The 12653-nt window shown below is 38.9% G+C and overlaps 1 protein-coding gene across 9 annotated transcripts in view; it reads left to right on the forward strand.

Moving 5' to 3' along the window:
* Nucleotides 1–12653, forward strand: part of Spag16 (sperm associated antigen 16) — a 919670-nt gene that overhangs the window by 414487 nt on the left and 492530 nt on the right. The window contains exon 13 of one of the 9 annotated variants that reach the window (XR_005488954.2): nucleotides 11269–11389. The exons of the other annotated variants lie outside the window; for them this stretch is intronic. The gene's annotated coding sequence lies outside the window, so the exon portion shown is untranslated. The remainder of the gene's footprint in view (nucleotides 1–11268; nucleotides 11390–12653) is intronic. 9 annotated transcript variants of the gene reach the window in all.

Consider the following 12653-nt stretch of genomic DNA (forward strand, 5'->3'; position numbering starts at 1 on the left):
TTTAGAATTGGTAACGCGATATTGAGTAACCTGTCAGGGAGCTCACTTCTAGAGTGAACAGGATCCAGATCCTAGGCTAGGCAATGGAATCCAGGTCCACGTTTATAAAATTACAGTGTACAGTGAGAAGTCATATGCTTGAAAGGCAGGGAGAATAAAGATCTTCATATGTTACTAGATCATAGATATTGAAACACACTTGAAATGATTACATAGTCCCAAGCACGTCAGCCTCCCAAACAACATATGTTTGCACAAATCTCCCAAGCTTTGTGTTGAAATGATAACAGAAATGGGTTTTGAAACAGTCAGAAATAATGACCTAAACATCGGATGCTGTGAACCCAAAGACTGAGTGACTGTAGCAGTTAGGTTGAAGTGAGCAGCATATAGTCAAATGGATAAAATAATCGACAGTACTTCAAGTTGAAACAGAAGCAATCAGCTGCTTGTTTAGTTTTTCAAGATTTAAAGGTATAGTGAAATCCAGGTACCGTTTATTCATCAATAAATGTTGACACATGTTTTTTCTGTAATGACTATTTACTAAATAATTGTATTTCTTGAATTTTATAGCATAAGTACTGAAAGAAAAGTGAAATTTTTTAGTTATGAAATTTTCTTTTTTGTGGGCGATGTGTGTGTGGTGGGGAGGAGAGGCTTGCCCTTGTATGTTACACGCTTCTGCGTGCAGGTGTATACAGTCGTTTGCATGGGAAGCCAGAGGAAAATGTTGGGTGCCTTCCTTTAGTACTCTCTGCTTTCCACCTGTTCCCTTAACACTGAACTTGAAGCTTCCTTCCCAGTGTTTTGCCTGGAGAGGCTGGCTCCTCGGATCTGCATATTTTGCCCTCCCCTCCCCAACTCTAGATAAAACCCATGGCAATGCCCCCTGCTTTTCCCTGGAGTCTAAAGATCTGAACTCAGGTCCTTATTCTTGCGCGTGCACACACACACACACACACACACACACACACACACACACACACACACACACACAGCCAAGCTTCCCCGCAATACCTTGTCTATTAATTTTATACACTTATATAGGTTTTATACCACATTCAATTTTTTCATAAAACAGTTCCCTGAGTCTTTATCAAGTCAAGATATTATAATTCACACAGATAATAATTGTCATGTATTTCTTACACTAAATTGGTTCTGTAGGATTGTACTTCGTGTAAGTTCCTCAGTGGGATTCAGTCTGAAGACTTGGGGGGAAACAGGTAACTCATTTTAGAGAATATCCCGATGTTACCACACAGTTACACACAGTTACCACTAGATGGCGATGGTGCATCGATAAGGGAAAAAACCCTTTGCATTTACTCGGAAGACTGATGAATTGGCTATGGAAAGTAATTCATCAGTTGCTGAAAATGATGAATGAGTGGAAAGATGAGAGGAACGTGCACTGAGCCGTCTTTGCACTATTGAAAGAGCGAAATGGATGATACCAGAAGGTGGGAATGTAACCTCACTCCAGTGGGAGCTAGAAGTTACACCTCGGAGCCATTCAGAGCCACCATTTCGGGTGCACTTGTTAGAATCCTAGACACAGCAGCTGCTCACCTTACTGGTTTTCTTGACGATGGCATGTGAGTTACGAGGATGTTTCTTTTGTAAGTTGGTTTTGTGGTCACGTGTTCTATCAACTACACGATTGCTATCACCTGACAATCGTATGCTTAATGAGTAATGGTTAATTTCTCTAAATTGGTGTTTCTTAATTGGACTTGAGAATTTAGCTCAGCAATAACCCAGGGCCCTGCATGTCAATGCAATGCTAAGAAGGAAAGGATATGTTGTAACGGCCAGGTTATATATATATCAATCTCCACTGGCAAGTTGGTGTGAAGCCTTAGTCAGATCACGCCACATCTTTCCCCCAAATTAAACAGGAGGCTAATTGCAAGCTTAAAAACAAAGGAATACAACCACTTTTTAAAATGTATGCGATGCAGATATTCTTGTCTTAAAATGTAAATATTATTTTTAAAATATGGCAAATTCATGATTTTTTAAAATAAATTTTACACACTGAGAGGATTCCACATCTTTCTTTAGAGGTAGGTTATATTTAGAAACCCTTAAACACCTACAGAATTGCTTTTCAGTGTTCGGTGCCTTCCTTGATTGCTCTCTGCCTTGTTCCCTTAGGAGAGAGCTTGAAGCTTCCTGGTGTTCAGTCTGGAGAGGCTGGCCCACAGCGTCTGCCTATTTCCTTCCTACCCTCCCCCAACCGCAGACAACACAGATGCCCATGGCAATGCCCTAGCTTCTATGTTTTAGGAAGTTAACCATGTGCAGAGCCTGCCCTATTAATGCCCCTTTTATAGTAGCCCTGAGCTGCTGGAATGCAGGTTTGCCCCAGTGTGCAGGTGTGTATTAGCAGGCTAATGGTGCTCTTAGTCGGCCATGACCTTTAGCAGGGCACTGTTGGCTGCCATCACTGTAGTTCTGAAAGTACACAGGGTGTCCAGCTTTGAGATACCTTTTCTGCTGCATGGCCAATGCTCATTGTGAGACACGGTATGCATCTCTATAAATAAAATCAGTGGGATTAGTGGCTTAAACAATTCCATGACACTGCATTTTCTTCTGGGCCCACTGCCTGGGAACAGAAATGGAGCTTACAGCATCCTGTTAGACATAACATCTACCCTTATGTGCTGATTTATGAATTGAGAATAAATGGCCGTCTGTGTAATGCCCCACAGTACTTGCCCCTGTGTAAATTGCCTACTCTGGCATTAACCTAGTGCTGGAGACCGTAGTCTGAAGGCTGCTAGATAAGTATATCATTTCGTTATTTTACAAAATAAAATAGAGTAACTTTTTTATTTGGTAAAAGTATAAAACCAAGAGTTCAATTTGCAAGCACATGGATGGGACGCCTGCCTAGAGCAGTGGAATCCCACTCTGTCGTCTGTGGCAGATAGATGCTGCCAACATCCAGAACCTCCAGCAGATTATTGAAAAGATTGTTTTGACATGCTCTTATAAAACAATGCTATTCTACTTTATATTATCTGAAAAAAATCTGTTTTTACTTCTGTCCTTAGTAAGATTTGTCACCTTTATGTGAACAGACTTAGCACTGGGGGCAATAACGTACTTTAAATATTACTGTTGTCAAGTCTTAAAATTAATGCATGAGAATAAAGCTATGAGAAAAATATTTCACATAGCCCCATTGCCCATTAAGAAAGATATCTCTGAAAAATCAACGTTCTAAAAATTAAGTCATGCATGTGTTCAGAAAGTAGTTCACCTTGAGTTATTTAATTATTGGACACAGTACACTTCATTCAGTCACAGTATATGTATGTATTAATTGTTTGTTTAATATTCAAACGGTAGTGTAGAAAGAAATTCGATTGGAGAGTGAGCCTTTAGATCCATCTGTTCTGGAAGAGTGGGCTTAAATGTTGATAGCCGTTAGCACTTGAAGAGAGAGTATCTGATATGTGTCATGAATTGCAAGTGTGAACGAGGAAGACTGTGTTTATACAATGAGCCCTCCTCATTTATACACAGCACAGTTGGTCCAACTGTCTCTGGTTGAATGGAGATCATATGACTGAGTTAAGATCAGTGAAATCCAAATGGAAGGGTGACTTCCAGCTGTAGAAATTGAAGCACCGAGTGATGACTTTCTGATGGAGCAGAAAACTTCCTTCTGCACTAGATTTTGATATGGTCAAGACGAATAAATCTTTGTATAGTATGTGTCAGGTGGGATGCCATGTCTGTTGTAGCTGTTACTGCTAATTATTTAAAAGTAAAATTTTATGCGTAGCAGAAAGAAAACCCTGAGGATTTTCTTCACTAAGTCACTACATCTGGTTGTTTACTAATGAAGCCTTCGAGTCAGACATATTTTTGGTGTAAAGATGACAAGAGGCTGACCTGTTACTTTTCTTCTTCTGTGAGAGCCTGCACTAGTGTTTGAGAGTGGGGATAAGTTGCCTCATAAGCTTTCATGACTGTTGCATGGGGAGATCTCTGCACAGAACTTGGCACAGTCTGGCACTCAAGGGGAGCATTATTAAGTTTCCTTATTGCTCTTTGCCTCAAGCAAGATTTTAATGTAGGTCCAGTTTTCTCAGAATCCATATTGTTTTCAAGTCTATTGCTTTTTTTTTTTTATTCCGGCAAGAAAGTAGAAAATCCTAGGAATGTCATAAGCTCATTAAGCACAAAGTTGGAATCATATACATCCTTGTCTTTCCGAGATCCAGTAGTCCAATTGACATTGTGCTGAGTTTTGTAATTAGGATGACCGTTTGAAGATGGTAGATCAGGAGGCGTGTGGATGCTCTGTCTCCTCATTTCAGAAGGTACCTTCCAATTCCAGAACTAAGCAAGCACAAACATTAGCACTCACATCTGCCAGGCTTTGTTTCTGAAGCCATAATGCCAAAGCAGCCAAAGGCAAACATTCCTCAACTATGTCAGACATGAAGCCAAGGTAGTCTAAACTTTCTATGAATTCTGCGCCAAAAATAAATTTCAACCAAAAACTACTAATAAAAAGATCCCCCCACATTTCAGATATGTAAAATGAGGACATATAAAATATATTGCTCCACAGAGGCAGACTGAGTGGGAAATCAATCTTTTGCAACTCCACACTTTTTTCTACACACCTTTTTTTTTTCATTTTGTTGAAAATAGATGTTTTTCCCCACATAATAGATCCTGGTTATGGTTTCCTCTCCGTCTACTCTCCTCAGACCCTCCCCACTTCCCTCTCATCAGAATCCACTCACTTCTCTCTCAGAAAATAAACAGACTTCTAAAGGATAGTGACAAAAATGAGACAAAGTAATAAAATAAGACAATAATAATAATAAACTAAAAAATTAACACATCAACTTGGAGAAAACAAACAGAAGGAGAAGAGCCCAAGGGAAGGCACAAGAGTTAGAGACCCACTGGTTCACGAACTGGAAGCCATACTATGTGTACAGAGAACATGGTGTAGAGCTGTGCAGTGCAGGACCTGTGTATGATGCCTCAGTCTCTGTGAGTTTGTGCATGCTTTTTTCTTTTGATTTAGAGGGCCTTGATTACCTGTTGTCCTTTATCCCCTCTGGCTTTGACATCCCATTTGAAGATGAGTGTTCCAAGGTCTCTCACGCTCTGCATACTGCATTTGTGGACCTCTGCATTTGTTCCCATCTTCTGCAGAAGGAAGCTTCTCTCATGAGGAATGAGCAAGTCACTGATCTATGAGAAGAGCAGAGTGTCATTAGGAGTGCTTTTATTGCTATTTTTAAAGAACAGTAGTCCTTGGCTTTTGAGGCTATCTAGTCTCATGTTCCTGGTCACCTAAGAACTGTCTGGTATAATTTCCATCTCATTAGGAAGGCATTAAGTAAAAGCATATGTTGGTTTATTACTTCCACATAAACTGGGTTACCATTGAACTACCATATTTTGCAGGCAGGACATCATTGTCCACCAGAGAATTTGAGTCTGGGTTGGTCTTTGCATTTCTCTGTTGATATCATGCAGGGTCCCTTCTTGTTTGAGAGATGCTAGATGGTAGGGGGGAGGGCTCTATGTAGGCAAAAGCTTGGCTTATGTTTCATGAGTTGTGCAAGTGTTGTCTTAGCAATGAGGCCTTTCGTGTGAATTTAAGGAGAGCAAGCTATAGCCATTGTAACTACCTGCACTGTTTGGGGATTCCCATGGTATACACTTTGGCCAACAATTCAATTAAATATAACCTAATTCTGGTACTGGAAGCATCATTTAATGACAAGTGATAGTCAGTTGGGACTCTGTCTCCCCACTACTTGGTGACTTCATTTAGATATGACTTCCTATATGTACATATATTAAGAATTTTCTATTGTATTAATTTTCCTTGTAACTTTTCAAATGACCCCTAATTTCAGCTCTCTACCCCATATTTTCTCCCTTGTCCCTCACTTCTCTCCCCTCCCCACTTGATCCTCCTGTTTATCACCCTCGGTTCTTCCATTACTACTCTATTTTCCTTTGCTAGAAAGATCTCTTTCCCATTTAGTTCCTTATTCCATTCCTAACTTCTATGGTTATATGGGTTGTGGCTTTATTACACTGACTTAAAAGCTAATATCTACATATATGCAAACATATGTCATATTTGTTTTTCTGGGCCTAGTATACCTGACTTGGAATGATTTCTTTTTCTAGTTCCATTCATTTATATGCAGATTTCATTATTTCGTTTAAAAATCAGGTGAGTAATACCCCATTGTGTAAATATACCATGTTTTTATAAATTCATTTTTTTGAGGGACATGTAGATTGTTTAAAATTTCTGGGTATTGTGAACTGAGAAGCAATGAATATAATTGAATAAGAGTTTCTGGGGTAGGATGAAGTATCTTTTGGTATATGCCCAAGAGCATTATACTTAGATCTTGCGGTAGATTGATTCCCATGTTCCTAAGGAAACATCATACTAACATTCATACTTTGCATACAACCACCAGCAGGAGGTGAGTGAGTTCTCTTAACCCACATCCTCTCTAGCATAAACTGTCACTTGTTTTATTGATCTTAGCCATTCTGACAAGTGTAAGATCAAAATTAAAAGTAGCTTTGGTTTGCATTTCCTGGGTGGTTAAGGTTATTGAACATTTCTTTAAGTATTTCTCAGCCAATTGAGTTTCCTCTTTTACAACTCCAGAACTTAACTAGTCCAAGAATCATTCATTCTAGAAACATCTGAGTAATAGCAAGGAGTGACTTTCTTGTCCTTCTTAACCCTCTTTCCAGACAGAAAATCTGCAAAATAAAATGTCCTAGGTCACCAAGAAATGTCCTGCCATAAGAAGTCAGAAGTCACAGCAAGGACATGAGGGTTATGCTTATGCCTAGGAAAGCTTTGGGAGAATGGAATCCTTAATCCACAGATAACCTTGAGGGCTAGAACAAGCTGAAACAAAGGTCAGGGAAAATCAGTGAACCTCCAGAGTAGCGGTGTTATTTTTCACACCACAGGGTGACTCAATGAATGGGTACATGATTTATTCAAAGCCTTTAATTCACCAGCTTGCAGTCAACTGGCCAATAAACTAATCTTGCAAGAATTGCTATAATGACATGAAGGATGAGCTGCATACTCTGCTGCCTTATTTCTAGGAAGATACTACCAAAAACTAAACAGTGGCCACCAAGAGCTCTGGGAAGTCTGGAATGTAGCTTCCAGTATAGGCTAGCCTCAAACTGCTATGTAGTTAAGGTGAACATTAGCCTTCTGACCTTCCTGTTTCTACCCCTAAGCTACATACATGTGATTATGGGTCCACATAAGTACATTTGACTTTTGCTTCTTGTCCATAATTTTAGTATGAAGAATAACAAAAACTATAGTTTAAAATATGTTTCTATTGTTTTTCTTTATAAACTAAGCTTTTTTTAACATCAGATTTTTAAACAACTATATAGTTAGCTGACAATGTCTTTTACTATCAGAAAATTTTAAGCCAGGATTTCTATATTACAATTTTTGGTTACATTAGGATGTGTGTATGTGTTCACATGTACAGGCATGCATGTGTGCATGTGTGTGTCTCTCTGTCTGTGTCTCTGTCTCTGTCTGCTTCTCTCTCTCTCATTCTCTCTCTCTCATTCTCTCTCTCTCTCTCTGTGTGTGTGTGTGTGTGTGTGTGTGTGTGTGTGTGTGTGTGTGTGTAACTTGTAGGAGTCAGTTCTCTCCTTCTTCGATGGGGTCTCACAGATCCAATACATTTATCAGCAGGCTATGTGGCTAGTGACTTGGTATACAGCTTTATCTTGTCAGGCCTCAGGTTCTCTATTTTCACTAGTTTTGTGTATTTACTTCTTGGTGATTATCGGATGTTTTACGTATTTACTTCTTACTCATTTTTGGATGCATAACTCCTGAACCAATGACACTTCTTAATTCAGTAATTCTTGATAAATAAACTTCTCCTTATGAATAAAGTTGTTGGCTCTAGTATTTTTATTTCAGCTGAAGGTAATTTAAAATATTACTTTTACAATTATTATTTTATTCATATTACATATCTATATATCTATATATACATTTATATATATTTGTGCATGTGTGAGAATGATAATGTCTTGCAAGTACATATGTAAGCCACGGGACTGAGTATCTTCCTCAGAATCTGTTTCTCCTTAGAGACAGTTTTGCAGTGGACCAGAGCTTACCAATTAGGCTATACTGGCTGGCCAGTGAACTCCAGTGGCCCTCTGCAAGTCTACATCTCCAGCACTGGGATTAACATTATGTTCTTCCACACTCAGCCTCTTACATGGGTGCTGGCACTGAGTCTCATGTCCTTACAAGACAAATACTGACTGTGTCATCTTCCCAGCCCTAGAATTCTATTTCTGTGTTCTTTTTTATGTATCTTTCTGACACTTCTCTTAAACATTATTTGACTTCTCATATTTATCATCATTTTTCATCAATCTCAAGCAATTTGTCTCTTTGTTTTTCTCTCAGGGATAAAATTAAAATCTACTTTCCACCTTTGTAACTAACATTTGTAAAATCTATTTGCTTACACTTGTAGCTTGCTTGTAGATTTTAACTGGACACATCCCACTACTACGTGGAAAATGCCTACAGTTATTCTTTTAAATGTAGCCTAACCAGGACACCTGGAACCCAGTTCATTCTTACGCACCATCTTCCTGTGGAAGACATGGAGGCAACCTCAGATAACTTCACCTTTGTCAGCTCCTTGCTTGCTGCTTATTTCATCACTTGACCCATCTGTGTTATGGTTTATCTTAAAAGAGCTTTAATTGGACCTATATAGAAGTGAGTTCACATCCATTGCGATGAGCATCATGGGCGAAAGATTTTAATTTAGAGTTCACAGTTCCGTGAGGGTTTGAGTCCACTTTCATTATGGGAGGGAACAGGGCAGAAAGCATAATGTTGGAACAGTAGTTGAGAGCTCATATCCTTCTTGGCAAGTAGGAAGCAGAATGAGAGGCGCTAGGCCTGGTGTGGGTTTTTGAAGCCTCAAAGCCTGCCTCCCGTGACACACCACCTCCAACAAGGCCACATCCCCAATCCTTGCTAAACGGTTCTATGAACTATGACTGAAAATACTCAAATGTGCGCTCATACAGGGATCATTCCCTTTCAAACTATAACATGGTGCCATTGGATATGGCTTGTTGCTCCAACCAGACCTCAAGATTTAGTTTCATTGTGACAGAATATATCCCCACATATATATTTAGAGTACAAATTCATATTCAATGGACTTTAATTGCATATTTTTCTCTCACATTATTCTTTCTGTAAGAAAGGTGAGTCATGTTGCAAATACTTTGTTATAGACATCTGGAGCTCCTTCCACTCTTCGTCTTAGTTTCATGTGTTTGTTCCATAATCTGCTGAATAATTCTCATGTGGCCATCCTGAGAATCAGCCCATGGCTTAGCTCAGAGATTGTATATGGAGAGGTGAACTGAAAATGTACTTAGCCACTCAGTGGGAAATGTTTGAACAGGTGTAATTGATATGTTCAGTATCAACAAAATGTGTGTAGGAATGTATATTGAAAGTACTGAGTTTGACAATGTAGCTCAGTGGTTTAGCATTGCCCTAAAATATACAAGATCTTGGGATTAACCCTCAGTACCTTAAATTTAGGAAGGAGGAGGAGGAGGGGGAAGGAGAGGAGGAGGAGGGGGAAGAGGAGGAGGAGGAGGAGGAAATGGGCTTGTAGTTTTCATTGCCTGTTCTGAGCTCAGTTTGACACTAATGTTCTCTTCATACACTTCCCGGTGCTCACTCTGCTCATCTCAGGATAATACAGTGTAAAGTATTACGCTCTGCTCAACTCAGGACATTTCCAACTTAATACTAATTTCTCTAATTTTGTAGGTACTGGTTTGTTTGATGCTCAGTGATCCTGAGCCTTTGAAATTAGGCCATGATAGCTTTGTAATTTTTTCCTGTTCTTGGTTAATGAATAAATTTCCGAAAGAAGTATTTTCTCTGAATCTTTAAGAGTCTTCACATTTTTTGAATTTTAGTATCATTCGGGCGGTTTTATGTCCTGGGGAAAAGAAATAAATTACTCATTTGGAAATCTTCTCAGTGTTTGGCTTTGCTTTTATTGATTCTCACACATTTCAGAGAGAAGTGTAGTGTTTCATGAACTTGCTGCTTTTGCTACTTTTCTGCTTTTGCTATATGTCTGAGGCTCTGTGACTCTTTGAGTCTGCTCATCAAATCCAGAGGGCATCAATACTGAAGATTCATGTGTCACTTCTTCCATAAAAACAGCCCGCCTACAATGCTCTTCTCCATAAAATGTAAAAACGTAGTCTCACGAATTCTGTGGTCTCTCGTATCATTTTCAGGATTCTTCTTAATGCTCTTGAGTTAAAAGAGAAACTAAACTAAACCTTTATGTGTTTTCAGTCCCCTCACTCTATAGTTCTCTTCAAAGTCGTTTCTTGACACCTTGTGTGCTTGAAGGCAGACTTTCCTACTCTCAGGCATAGGGACTGTTGCCCCATGCTTTGCATTGCTCCTGGTCACTCTTGTGAATGGTGCATGGCAGAAGTGAGAAATCTGGGGCCAGGAATTATTACTCAGAAACTGGTATTTATTTTTTAATAGATGATTAAAATTAACCTTTATGGTCATTTTTACTCTGGAGATTTTTAGGTAAGCAAATTTTGCCCAAACACTATATCTATAGGCAAGTTTCTCAGATCAAATAGATGCTGTCAAAATAATGCCACCAGAAACTGTTTAGTGTCACGAGGAGCTAACATTTTGCCTCCAGTTAAAGCAAGAGTCATTCAACTGTATCTAAGCCGAAAATAAATATTAACTCGTATGACCTAACCTTGCTGATTAATGGCCTGATTAAATTAAAAGGAAATCTTGGCAAGTTACTGCTGTTTATACAAAATTTTGTTATGACATAAAATGTTAATAAAGCTGCAAATTTTCTTGCTAGAAAAGCATTTCATTGTATCTGAAGGTGTTCAAATGCAGGGACATCACACCTAGAAAGACCTCATCCTCAGATTAGTCCCCACCATCTGTCTCCAGTTTATTTTATTTTGAATATGCTCTAGGACTACACTAGTTACTTGTTGTTGTGGTTGTTGTTGTTGTTGAAAGCAACTTAAATAGGAGTTGATTTTGGCTTCCAGAAGAACATGTGTTAATATTGACAGAGAAAGCATGGTGGTGGCAGTGGAAACTGAGAGATACTTCTCTACCTCATGCAGGAAGCAGAGTGAACAAGAATAGGACCAAGGCTATAAACCTTCACAGCCTTCACATAGTGATCTTCTTCCTCCAGCAAGTCTACAGCTTCCAAAAGTCCCATCACCTCATCAAAGGGACCAAGTAAGTGAACACAGTAGGTCACTGGGAGTATTTCTCATTCAAAGAAACCACAAGACCTGATCCATGTCTGCATTGGCAAGCTGATCTATGACACAGCTATCCTTTCCACTTCAACAGTCTTAGAAGACTCCATCAAATTCTCCACACAGCATGGCCTAGACTTCTCAGTTGATACAATCAAAGTAGTGTCAAGACAGCAAGCGCTTCTGGTTAGTATTGTTGCGGACACATGAGGAAATCCATGGAAGTCTTAATAATCTAATCAATATGCCTTATTTTGTTTTTATTGTCATATTTTTCATGGAGAACTAAAGTTTTTCTTAGCATTGGATGATCCACAGGTGAATAGCAATGGCAGTTTAGGGAAATTATAACTCTTAGAAGAATGAGAGGTTTCAGAGACGACTAAAGGTGTGTTAGTATAATCCAGATGAAGGCCGAGGAAAGCCTGTCGACATTTTCTCCCTCAGTTCTTCAATGGAGATTATAAAAAAAAAACAAAAAAACAAAAAACAAAACAAAATAAAACAAAAACCAAAAACCAAAAACCAAAACCATCTGAGTGACGTGCTCCCCATCTTCCAAAGCTCGTTGAGGAGGAGATAAATTAACAAATTATATTCAATGGCTGGAATAACCTACCCCAATGTAATGTTCCAGCTAGCACACTATGGCAAAGTCAGTTTGAAACAGAGGAAAACGATGACTTACAAAGAAGTATTAAAGATTGGTTGACTATGAAAAGATCTCAAACTGGAATTGGGGAAGAATGAGAATTCCATACGATTACTTGTTTTCAATTCAAAGACTAAATTTCTAGGATAAGGACTATGTATAAAAGAACATATCAGTAGAAATTTCAGAATTTCATTTTGAGTTTATTTATTTTTCAATGTCTGTGGGATGTCACGGGGGGCGGTTATTTAGTATAGATAAACCTAATCACAAAGACAGATTTAACCTCATGTATGAAGAATGTACCAGTCCAGTGACAATGTGCAGCAAACCATAGTCTCCAAATTTTTAAATCATGGAACAGCAGCGTATGTCCCATCTATGAAAACCATACTCGGCTGTCTGTAATGAGCTTGCAGTGGCACCTGGGTTTTTCCTGGTACTGCTTTAAGGCCAAGTAGTGTGGGTGGCTCAGAGTCTTGTAGTATCAGCTAGACTGTAACTACTTCAGATATTTTGATGTCTTCCATATGTCTTACCTTTTATGCCTTTCTTACTCTAAGCTAGATGTGTTCTCCTAGGAAAGCTC

This window comes from Rattus norvegicus, chromosome 9 (assembly GCF_036323735.1).
Source record: "Rattus norvegicus strain BN/NHsdMcwi chromosome 9, GRCr8, whole genome shotgun sequence".
NCBI lineage: Eukaryota > Metazoa > Chordata > Mammalia > Rodentia > Muridae > Rattus > Rattus norvegicus.